The 14,093-nt window shown below is 33.4% G+C and overlaps 1 protein-coding gene across 1 annotated transcript in view; it reads right to left on the bottom strand.

Moving 5' to 3' along the window:
• Positions 1-5,747, bottom strand: part of LOC136831526 (nephrin-like) — a 509,843-nt gene extending 504,096 nt beyond the window's left edge. Inside the window, exon 1 of the mRNA XM_067092095.1 lies at positions 5,705-5,747. The gene's annotated coding sequence lies outside the window, so the exon portion shown is untranslated. The remainder of the gene's footprint in view (positions 1-5,704) is intronic.
• Positions 5,748-14,093: the final 8,346 nt, after the last annotated feature.

The raw sequence follows: 14,093 nt of genomic DNA, 5'->3' as shown, positions 1-14,093 counted from the left end.
CTCAGAGAAAATGTAGCAATTTGTACCACTTACACATTCAGGGCATATTTACTGTAAGGCAACCTGAACATTGAGATCCTTGATAGACAGAATATCAGTTATTACATTACCGTCAAAAATGATAAAGGATCTGAATATGAGAAGAGACAGAGAGACAGGTAATATCAGAATAAAAATAAATCAAAGCTAATCAACAGAGACCGGGAAAAGCGGGGCTGCCAGAGTGTCTCCTAGGAGTACTGAACTAGGGCTCAGAAGGTGGCATGCTGTCAATCGGAAACTACTACAGAACCCAACGTTTGAGAACGTTTTAGTTTTCTGTAAAAGAAAACTATTGTACCGCCTTTGTCTGTCCGTCCGCACCTTATTCTGTCCGCCTTCAGATCTTAAAAACTACCGAGGCTAGAGCGCTGCAAATTGGTATGTTGATCATCCACCCTCCAATCATCAAACATACCAAAGTGCAGCCCTCTAGCTGCAGTAGTTTTGATTTCATTGAAGGTTAAATTTAGCCGTAATCGTGCTTCCGGCAACGATATAGACCAGGCCACCAGCGGGCCGTGGTTAAAGTTTCACAGGCGGCGGCTCATGCAGCATTATACCCAGACCACCGAAAGATAGATCTATTTTCGGTGGCCCTGATTATACGATACACCGAAAACTCGATTGCGCCTTTTTTTACTTGTTTTTGTGTGGCCACGTTCCAACTTGAGGTGGCCCAAAGATGACCCTACTGTCAAAAATAATGGAGGATTATTGGCAGGGTACTCTGATCTATTGTGCAAGAGGTGAAATAAAAAAAAAAGGGGGGGGGGCGGCTTTGCGGCCTTTCGCGTAACTTTGTCCATAGAGGTGGGAACGAAAGAATTGAAGTTATTAAGTATAACGCCATTACCAAGCAAACTCGGTTATACGATACCCAGACTACCCTAATAGCAAAATTCATGAGCGCATGTTCTGCTAAAAAATTCTTTTAAATAAACACCAACCGATTTCAAACGAGAACAAAGTTAATGCGATTTCACAGGGGTAGACCCACCCGCAATTAAAATCGCCGTTTTACTCGGCTGCAAGTTCAGTAGTATCCGTCCACTTCCTACTTAATGGACTAATCTCAAAGTTCTCCAGTTATATAAAGGTTAAACGGCCAAAGCCTCTGTGTCCGAAAATGGAGTTACTATGAATAAAGCATCATCGCCATTTATGTAAATGTATACAATGTGAATATATTCCATTTACATATGGAAATGCAAAGCGGAGTACATACGCTTAAATCTTTGATACCAAATTCACTATTTCACAAAACTTAATTTTGCAGGGAATTATGTATAACGAAATTGCTCACGAATTTAACTCACTTACGTAAAAGTTAGTGGAAAAAAAAAGTTTGAAATCTTAATACGCACGTACGCACACGCAAGCAAGCGCACACATTAATATTAATATAAAATACACACACACACGCACACACACACACACACACACACACACACACACACATATATATATATATATATATATATATATATATATATATATATATATATATATATATATATATATATATTATGTATATATGTGTGTGCGTTTGAACATTAAATATATATATATATATATATATGTATATATATATATATATATATATATATATATATATATATATATATATATATATATATATATATATATATATATATATATATATATATATATATATATATATATATATATATATATATACATATACACACACACACACATATTTTTAAACTCTTCTTAAGCCCGTCTTCACACGACTATGACCCACTGGTGAAACTAAAAATAAACATAGGGGCAAGTCCCGAATTACTGACTTCCCTAAATTTCAATTTTTTTCTAACGAAAGGTTCAACTCCTTCTGAAAGTTTCCCCAAGGTTGGCACGTACGTAGATTTTTTTTAAAATACATCCCTTCTTCTTCGCTTTAGGAAACAAAGCCGTGCTGAGTTTGTGCAATTAGGGTAGGCGAGGATGGAAGGGGGGGCGCAGGAAATGCCAGGAAGGATGTGGTTGGGTTTTCGGGTAATGGAGGGGGAAGGATGGGGAAGGATGGAAAAGCTTGAGGCCTCTACGTCCATATAATGGTTAGCAGGAGTGGAGAATGTAGTACCTACAGGATTATATACGTTATTCAGGAGTGCGTTCGTTCAAATGTGACACTTCGATATTCCAACCACGCTCCTACAAATCCTCTAATTATTGAGAGATCTTACCCGCGCCTCTGGACACCAATAAAATTGAGATGAGTTTACAGTAATGGTGTCTGATAGTATTCGTGATTCGACATAAAAACGCGGTATAACGGAATCCACTCCTAAGTAATGATAATGATACCCAACACATAGTGTAAAGCCACAGTAATGTAAATGAGAGATTGTATTTTTCCAAAATACAAAAAAGGGTTTAAAAAAGGGAGCTTTGTTTGCGCACGGTCGAAAGCTCCCCCCCCCTTTTTTTTTTTTACTCTTTCTTGTATTTTCATTCATTATTTCCGATCAGTATATAGTGATGCACCATAGGCTTAGTGTTGTGTTCATTCCCATGTGGCACTTCGACATTCAAACCACATACCTACAAATCCTCTAATTATTAAGAGATCTTAACTGCGCTTGCGGACGCCGATAAAATCGAGATGAGTTTACAGCGAGATGAGTTTACGGTGATCATACTTAAAACTTTTCATAATTCTACAGAAATATAAATGGTATAACGGAATCTAATCCTAAATTATGGTGCCGATACCTAACACACAATATCAAAAAAGTGTCAAAAGGCCTCGTATTGGCTGAATCTCTATCACGAAAAATGAATTATTTTCTGTGAAGAGGATTAACATATTTCACAAAATAATTTTCATGTCGTAAATAAAGAAATAACAGCTCAACAGAAAATGTTTCTACAAAATCCGAATGATTAAAAATGAAATTATTGTTAAAAGGTGACAGGTTTAGTTTCTACGTACATGTCGGGAGAACAATTTAACAAGGCGTTTTAACATCGCTTCAAGTGGAATGGGAAACTTCAAAGTGAAAACAAATTTGTTATTGATATGCGCCACTCACCCGAATAAAAATTCACTGTAGCTTACCATAAAATGGAAAAATGCAAAAACTGATCTGTTAAAGTAAACTCAGACTAGAAGGCTTTAAAACATCTGATTTTACGGAATGCCAAACAAGAATTCTTTCAAACGAAACTGTAATTCCGAGACAAACAGCGAAAATTGACCTCGGTACAAGATCAACCGTAATGTCACAGTGATTCCACAATGATACGCTTAAAAGGGCTGCACTCAGACAGGCATTAAAATGCCCAGTCCCTTCCATGAATGGTTAAACCTTGACTTTTCCTTCGAAATACTCTGTCACAAATGTTCCTTCTTCTTCTTCTTCTTCTTCTTCTTCTTCTTCTTCTTCTTCTTCTTCTTCTTCTTCTTCTTTTCCTCTGCAAAGCTTTTAATACCGGGAAAGTGACGCAGGAAAAGATCCCGCCTCGGCGACATGATATCGAGTGAAAATTGGCCGAGATAAAGTAACGTTTATCTCGGGGATTCCACTCGAAGCATTTCTCCAGCGAATCAAAGAGGACGACCTGGGCTCCAGAGTCAGCAGATCACACACAGAAATGAAGGCAGTTAGATAACTAGTAACGAATGCGCCGAAGTTTCTTCGGCGCAATCGAGTTTTCTGCACGACCACTACAGCGTATAATCAAGGCCACCGAAAACAGATCTATCTTTCGACGGTCTCGGTATAATGCTTTATGAGCCGCGGTCCATGAGACTTTAACCACGTCCCGGTGGTGGCCTATCCTATATCGTTGCCAGAAGCACGATTATGGCTAACTTTAACCTTATAAATAAAATGAAATCTATTGAGGCTAGAGGGCTGCAATTTGGTATGTTTGATGATTGGAGGGTGGATAATTAACATACCATTTGCAGCCCCCTAGCCTCAGTAGTTTTTAAGATCCGAGGGCGGACAGAAAAAAGTGCGGACGGACAGACAAAGTCGGCACAATAGTTTTCTTTCAAATAAAACTAAAAAAGAAACCTTAATATTTAGATAAGATTGAAAATAGCCATTGCGTATATATTATTAATATTCTTCGCTCTCACAGCAAGACAACTTTCATAATATACACGACAGAAAGGGGATACAGATACATCTATTTATTTCTCAAGACGGAAAATGCTAAAAGAAGCTACAGTCATTTTCGTAATTCTATTAATATTAAAGGGGGTAAGATACAAAGGAGTTCGTAAATTCCCTCATGACCGATTTCATAAAAGAACCAACCTTTCATTCCAAGACATTCTGCGGAGTATCCTTGAAGGTAATAATATTTATCATACATCCCTACACTCAATCCAGAGTTTTAAAAAACATTATCTTGTTCATCATCATCATCATCATCACGTCCAAATGGCCTCTGTGAAGTGTCACCACTCATGTCTTTCCTGTGCTTTCACTTTTACAAATCTCCACTCATCTCCAGCCTACTTTCTTGGGACTCTCAACTCTTCTGGTGCTCATAGGGTCTAACTGACTGACGTGGTAAGGGACTTCCATATCCTATCACTGTTTAATTATTAAATCTATGAGAAGGTAAAACAGTAAAGGTGATAAACGCAACCAGTAAGTAACTCCTCGCTATTTACTGAAACATTATTATCCATAAACAGTATATATATATATGTATGTATATATATATATATATATATATATATATATATATATATATATATATATATATATATATATATATATATACTGTATATATATATAAATATATATATATATATATATATATATATATATATATAATATATATATATATATATATATATATATATATATATATATATATATATATATATATATATATATATATATATTTATTTATTTATTTATTTACTTATAAGTCTGTCAAGTGTCTATCGTAAACCGAATCTAAATTATGTCTTCCACATCCTATCACTGTTTAATTATTAACTCCATGAGAAAGTAAAGCATGAAAGATGACATAACACAACCAGTAAGTAATTTAGCTCCCACTCTATTTACTGAAAATTCCTTTTTTTTTTTTTTTTTTTTTTACGGGGCTCGATGAACATTAACTTTGCATCAACCTCGTTCATGGATAATTTCAATCGGCGTTACATATTTAACAGGAATGCCACGGCGACGCAAAACAAATATTGGTCTGGGATCGCTGTCGAATACTTTCTCGACATCAACAAAGGCCTTGCGAAGGGGATTTTTTATTTCCATACAATGCAGCACAATGTGATTAACACAAATATTTGATCTGAGCAAACTTCGCCTTTTCTAGAACCAGATTTTTTCATTTCAAGTGGCTCATTAATTTATTGATTATCAAAATTGAGAGTAAGCATAGAGAACATATATATATATATATATATATATATATATATATATATATATATATATATATATATATATATATATATATATATATATGTATGTATATATATAAATATATATATATGTATGTATATATATAAATATATATATATGTATGTATATATATATATATATATATATATATATATATATATATATATATATATATATATATATATATATATATATAAAACTTTCTAACAATAAAATATTTGCGTGTATAAAATTCTCATACTTACTGTTGGCAGCTGTCACAATACTTGTTGCTCACCATCTGAAAAGGCAGAAAATCGGGGAAGTAAGAAACATTTTGTTTATTCAGGTGAAACATTTTGCGGGATATGTCAAATATATCTGTTGCTAGAATTGCTAAAATGTGTTATTGATCATTATCTTAATATATCCGTATACACGCACAAATATGAACTGTATATCTGATATACACTTTTCAGGTATGCATGTATGTATGTATGTATGTATGTATATATATATATATCTATATATATATATATATATATATATATATATATATATATATATATATATATATATATATATATATATATATATATATATATATATATATATATATAAAGAGAGAGAGAGAGAGAGAGAGAGAGAGAGAGAGAGAGAGAGAGAGAGAGAGACCTATGTTTATATATATAAAATATATATACATATATATATGTGTATATATATATATATATATATATATATATATATATATATATATATATATATATATATATATATATATATATACACACACACACACATAATAAAAGAATTTCTATAAACTCAAACATACAAAAATGAAATCAAGGAATAACATCATAAGGGCATAACACAATCCACTTTATCATTCCTGCTAAATCAGAAAAAAAAGAAAAAACTCCTCATCCCTGTTACAAAAAAAAAAAAAAAAAAAACTCCTTCTTGTTTTGTAGGGCCTATTTCCGTCAGCACCTCATAACCCCAGGGAATGGCTAAGATGCCGCGGGAGCATTATTAAATTTCTACATCTGGACCAAGATTTATAAAATAGGAAACGGAAAAGGTACACTGAGAATTTCAATTTAGGACAACAAATGTGACGTGGGTGTATAAGATCCGCGCGTGTAGGAGTATTATGCATAAGCCATGTGGAAAGGGAGCCTTCCTGTTTGTGAGAATAATGTTCCAAGCTCGTAATATGCAAATGAAGAGGGATGCAAAAGGAAAAGTTCTGCTGCATTTGAAAGGCTTGTTCATCCCACAAACTTTTTGTTAGAGTTCAGTTAACTCTTCTACATTAATTCGCCAACAAGTGATAAGAATGAATACCAGATAATTAGCTTATTCCCAGTGCATTCAGATGTTAAGGACTGCAAATTACATATCTAGCGCAAGCATTTTTTATCTTGGGTAACTGACAGGTTTATTGTTTAAAAATATAAAAACCTACAATAACGGAATTACGCAAATAGCATTCTGATTGTTCATCAACGTAGGAGACTCTTGGTCACTAATCAAGCCACTGGAATTCATTGAGTTGTAACAAGGTAAATGGAGAAATACAACTCTAGCAATCACTTCTATTTCTGCATTTATATGTTTATGTATGTGTATATATATACATACATATATATATATATATATATATATATATATATATATATATATATATATATATATATATATATATATATATATATATATATATATATATATACATATATATTCATATATATATACATATACATATATATATATATATATATATATATATATATATATATATATATATATATACATACATATGAATATATATTTATGAAGTCAAATATGCATACAATATATAAGTGCAGACATGCATAGAGCATTTATGCACATTCTTAAATAAAGCAAATATATGTCATGGAGAGACAAGCATTACAAATTATATAAATATATATATATATATATATATATATATATATATATATATATATATATATATATATATATATATATATATATATATACACACACATCACGGAAATGCGTAAACGCACAAGTTATTCAAATGGGTGCATTCATCTGCGAGACTCATCAGACTCTGCTTCAGGAATGATTAATATACCTGTGGGAGCTCTCGTTTCACTGCTTTTCATGACAGATCTGAATTAAAAGACTTTCAGTTCATCAAAAACCGCACTCTATCTATTCCAAAATCATTTCCCCTCTCGCGGTAAAGTTTTCCCCTCTCTCTCTCTCTCTCTCTCTCTCTCTCTCTCTCTCTCTCTCTCTCTCTCTCTCTCTCTCTCTCTCTCTCTCTCTCGCATAGAGATGTTCTCGGTGTATTCGAATTCCTGCTGCATGGAAATTTTAAAACAGCCAACACGGAATTAGAATATCATGCAATATTTTCAGTCTTAAAACCATACCGTTGCTTTTTCAAGTTCCTACGCTCTGTATATTTTCCCTACCTGAATTTAAATGGTATTAGTTATTTAGTTGAAGATATAAATCGTTTTGCTCTGATTCCTACCTGTAATTTCGTTCCAACACACACACACACACACACACACACACACACACACACACACACACACACACATATATATATATATATATATATATATATATATATATATATATATATATATATATATATATATATATATATATATATATATATATATATGTTTCTCCTAATAAGGTGTGACTCTAGTGAGAAAGGCAACAGTCACCGATTCATTTATTCTTCACGTATTGGAGCAAGGGTGAGGACCAAGTACCAACTTCCCCAACATTAGTTTCTCCATACCCCTTTTTTTAATGTCTTCCTCCCCTCCATCCTCCCGACATTTCCAGACTGTATTCTCTTTTCACCAACCAATTATCCTCTAATCCTTCCACATACCCAAACCATGCCCAGCACTCTGTTCTATATTTCATATATGCTAACTTTTTTATCACTACTTCTCTCACCCTGTCAGTTTTTCTTCTACCATATATATCAAGTTAAAAATTAATGTTTAGACCTTTCAACTTCTTCCTTTCATTTCCGTTCAAATTCCATAATTCAGTCTCACAGAGAAGAGTTGTTCCAACAGTCCTTTCATATATTAGAATATTGGTTTTTACAGAGACGGGTTGGTTTTATGATATTCCTTAAACACATTTAGTTGGTCTCCCACCTTTTACTACAATTCCTGATGCGTTTTTTTACCCTAAACTATCATTATTCAAAATATTTACTTCCAGAAACCTGTAGGAATCTACTAATTCCTTTCTCTCACTGTCCATATTAATATTCACTGTTCTACATTCCTGGTTCCCATTTACGTCTCTTTATTTTATTTTATTTAGTAGATGAAACCTATCTATATGGAACAAGCCCAGAGGGCCACTGACTTGAAATTCAAGCTTCCAAAGAATACGTTGGTTTCAACCTCCCACAACAGACCCCACACTGCGGCAGTAACTGATCATGATCCAGAGCCGATGATTTTTCATCGGCCTGGGGGAAGCGCGAACCCATGACATCTGAGTGGCATGCCAAGACACTAACCGCTATACCAGCGACCTTACTCTGACATTTACTTTCACCTTTTCACTAGTTTCTGCAGTTTCTCCTCACTCTCCCCAGTCAGAAAGGTATCAATCCCTAATTCATTCACGTCCTATCATCTACTCAGCAAATTGGCACTTACTTTTACTGACTTTCCTCTGACTTCTTGAATCACTCCACCCATAAAGATACTAACCAGCCACGTAAACGTTACGTAACTTTGTCTCTGAACCTTTTTACATCAAACAAGCCACTCACCCTATTACAAAATCAAGCTCATGCCTCATAAAAAAACTTTTTAGTCAGTTCCATTTACCCTCTATGCCGTCTACACCCAAAAAAACTGTCTCTCTGCCAGTGCTGTCACAACCTATATGTTTTATACATACATACATACATACATACATACATATATATATATATATATATATATATATATATATATATATATATATATATATATATATATATATATATATATATATATATATACACTAACATTTCAAATCTCATCATCTAGTAAATGTTACTTAACCTGCTCATTCTGTATGAATAAGGATGAACCTATTCAGCAAAAGCTTCCACAATTTAAATGAACTTCGTGAACTCATTCCATAAGAGACTCGTCAGTGTCCTACATAATAAAGTTGATTCTTTTTCCTATATTTAAGGTTTTACCCGGCTTATTTTGGAATCAACTGAAGACTCTGGCCATCACATTTTTCATTTGGCATATTTTTACCACAGCTCGTTTAATATCCTCTCATTTCTCGCTTTGTCGGTCTTCCATATTAAGCTTACACAGCACAACACTCAATCTCAATATCTTCCACCTTTGCATTTTTGCACTCATGGATTGCTCTTCCATCTCGCTGACTGGGCTCAATAATCTTTTCATAACTTCTGGCCACGGCTCTCTCTCTCTCTCTGTCTCTCTCAATCTCTTAATAATGTTCATTTCAGCTGGGATTATTATCCCCTGTATAATAATAGAGCATCTGTTTAGTTTTGCACATATAAGGCTATATACACTGAGTAGAACATTATAAGCATTATCTGTCAATCTATATATATATATATATATATATATATATATATATATATATATATATATATATATATATATATATATATATATATATATATATATATATATATATATATATATATATATATATATATATATTCAACAACAGTACATCCTTGAACAGGATGGTATCTAAGGGAGATTTTTATTAAAGAAAGTTACAGGCTTTCAAAGACTTTTCCGTCAGCATTGCCCGGCTACCAACTGATGAGGACAGAACAGTCCTTGAATCCTTGAAATGTTTTGGAATAAAAATCAGCGTTAGACGCCATCCTGTTTAAATGAGGGTCTGTTGTTTATTTTGTATTAATAATTGTTAAAGTGATCAATATATATATATATATATATATATATATATATATATATATATATATATATATATATATATATATATATATACAGTATATATATACATAAAGTTTAATTTATTTAAATGGGGAAAGACATACTGGTAGTGCTCAATCGTCTCATTCATCTGACTTTGTACCTTGTGACCTAAAGTTATAATACAAATTATTAAGTAGGATGAGATGTGTTGTGAAGTCTTGATGAAATCCAATCCAAAAAGTGAAACCTTGTGGAGAAGATCAAGAAAGAAGACTTCCAATAATGTTTCGCGCTGAAGCCAGAGAAGTGGAAATAGCTTGTGGTCAGGAGGTGAGTCATTTGAAAGGAATGTCTCAAGTACGTAATCTGAAGCTCAATGAAATACCCTATTCTTGATTCAAAATTCTTCTTTTAAATGGAAATCGTGACTGTCATGAAAATACATTTTCATGTCATTTTCCACTCCATTTCAGTTTACTGTAAAAGAAAACTATTGTGACGGCTTTGTCTGTCCGTCCGCACTTTGTCTGTCCGCCCTCAGAACTTAAAAACTACTGAGGCTAGAGGGCTGCAAATTGGTATCTAGATAATCCACCCTTCAATCACCAAATACACCAAATTGCAAACCTCTAGCCTCAGTAGATTTTATTTTATTTAATGTTAAATTTAGCAATAATCGTGCTTCTGGCAACGATATAGGAGAGGCCATCACTGCGCGGTGGTTAAAGTTTCATGGACCGCGGCTCATACAGCATTACACCTAGACCACCGAAAGACAGATCTGTTTTCGGCGGCCTTGATTATACGTTGTAGCGGCTTTACAGAAAACTTGATTGCGCCGAAGAAACTTCGGCGCATTTTTACTTGTTTTTTTATATATGGCACATCTTGCCTTCTTTGTAAGTGCGCTAATTCTGTGAATCAACTCGAATGCGTTGTTATGTAAACCTTTCATATACCTGTCAACTGTTTCTCTTAAAATCAGTGATATTCACCTGTGCTAATCCTGGTTTTCAAACAAATAGTGGGAGTTTTCCAAAATCGTGGGATCAAGGGTTCCTATCCTATTATCTTTGTTCCAGTGTCCTCTCTCTCTCTCTCTCTCTCTCTCTCTCTCTCTCTCTCTCTCTCTCTCTCTCTCTCTCTCTCTCTCTCTCTCGTACAGACGTGGCATGTTGTTTATGGGAACTGGGATGGCCCCATGACACTCAGGGCTACAAATATATGCCCAATTACTCTTATTGACGACCTCACCTGCCCTGATTGGATGTGAGACCATGAATCCCGTCTTCACCTTCGGCTCAGCGAATAACTCTCCAGTTCTTATACTGCCATCCTTCCTAGAAATTTCTTATCTTGATAAAATTCACGTTATTCGTAAACGACTCATTCATATTAACTAAAGAGTAAACGTCTTTTTCTTAAAAATGAGGCCTTTTCTCAATACGATTACAGCAGACTGGTATCTAAATCACTGACCTGCATAGAGACAACATGACTTATAGTATATTTAAACATTTGATTAAATTTCATTGTATCCTTAAAACAAATACATGGTATATACAGCAGTTTACTACGCAACTACTAACGAACACACACACATACATACATATATATATATACATATATACATATATACATATATATATATATATATATATATATATATATATATATATATATATATATATATATGTATATATATTATATATATGCTTATATTTATACTATAATACATACATACATATATACACACACACACACACACACACACATATATATATATATATATATATATATATATATATATATATATATATATATATATATATATATATATATATATATATATATATATATATACACACACACACACACACACACATCTATTCCACTTACACCTCATTATCCAAAGTCATTAAATGAAGAAGTCTGCCATGAACATACGACAAAAGCTGCCGTGCTCTTGGGTAGTGTAATTGGGTATACACCTTTTATAATACAAGGAAAAGACAAGGCCACTACTTTTAATTAAAATGCTGAGCGTCTAGTTGCAGACGCGTTGGCTTTCAGCTCGAATATTTTCTTTTCACAATGCATTTCATCCCTCCTTGTCGCTCCGAATTCTTTTAAAACTGTTAGCACAAGTTACGACATGATGCTAATTACTGGATTAATTTTAGCTCTGAAGCATGTGTTAGGACGGTCATGGGCAATTAAGATCATCGGTATATATGTTTTGACGATGTGATTTTAATTTTGTCTCTTGACCTGTACATGTATATGCGCCTCTAATAATAATAATATATATATATATATATATATATATATATATATATATATATATATATATATATATATATATATATATATAATACATCATAATTATACCGTCTTTTCAGTAACTTCTGCGTTACAAGTTCGCCAATCATACCCTCAACTATGACCTTGTATGTAACTTATATTATGATCTGCCGAGACCTATGTCAAGGCTTCTTTTCCTAACTAGCAAGCCTGTGTGTGCGCGTGTGTGTATGTGTGTTTGTGTGTATGTGTGGAGATGGTAAACATGGATAAATCTGACGAGAAACTTTTTCCTAACTAGATAATGAGCATTCATAATAAAATGTGAAAATAACCCCAGGTTGTTCCCAAGTCTCTGTCTATATACAAAACAACTGCTGAGCAACAATCAATTATGACAACTGAAGTCATTACCCGCTGGTGAAAATGTAAATGCCAAATACTAGCATTGCAAGAATTGCAGTACAGTAATAACGCTGGAACGTTACCATAAATATTTCCACAGTACTTAGCTACATGACCCCACACTCCCGCAGTGTATAAATTTCTAAAAGCCGTTTTCCTCTCTTAACATTATTTGAAGCCTGCACATAACTTCTAAATTTCAATCCTCAGCCCATGGCAGCATCCAGTGAGACAACAATTGCCTGTGATTTTAACTACAATTCTACATTTCTGAATAACGTATGACTGTTGAACGACTCTTCTGCCCTAAAATAGAAAACTGCAGTACCTGAAAATTTTTCAAAATTGAGATATGGCACCTATTGGGCTCATGAAACACAAAATACACAAGTTACTGCAGTTTCAGAATGATTCTTCAGTGCTTACCACGAGTATTTAGGGGGTCCCATTTGCAGTGTCTGCAAAATCAGCAGCAAGGCAAGGGAAAACTGCAGTAATTACCATTTTTCTCAGTTTTGTATTTTTGCAGGTACAGCAGACTTCCATTTTAGGGCAATCTTCTTGTCTTGGCTTTTCGTTCCAGGGTTTACCTCTTTCAGGCTCTTATTCACAAGGACTTATGTAAGTATACTTAAAGTCCTTTAGGATGCTGTTATGAGAAGAGTACCTCTTATGACCGCAATAATGATCTTAGGAAACAAATGACTTTGAAAAGATGATATTCTTTAAAGACCATTTTTGAAAAAAACATTTTTTTTTCCAATAAGTTCCGTCATTACATGTAGTTCCTTGGGTCATATTTGTATTTCTCACCAACAATTCCTCTGGACAAGCAGAGTTCAATATCAGTTTTAATTATGTCTTCATAAACACGATACTTTATCAGTCCGTAATTACACGGAAGTTTAAAACTGATCAATAAACAGCAACTCGATAAGTATATTTTCACTGAGAAAAAATGGCTGGATAT

This window comes from Macrobrachium rosenbergii, chromosome 48 (assembly GCF_040412425.1).
Source record: "Macrobrachium rosenbergii isolate ZJJX-2024 chromosome 48, ASM4041242v1, whole genome shotgun sequence".
NCBI lineage: Eukaryota > Metazoa > Arthropoda > Malacostraca > Decapoda > Palaemonidae > Macrobrachium > Macrobrachium rosenbergii.
This window is presented reverse-complemented; position numbering and strand designations above follow the sequence as displayed.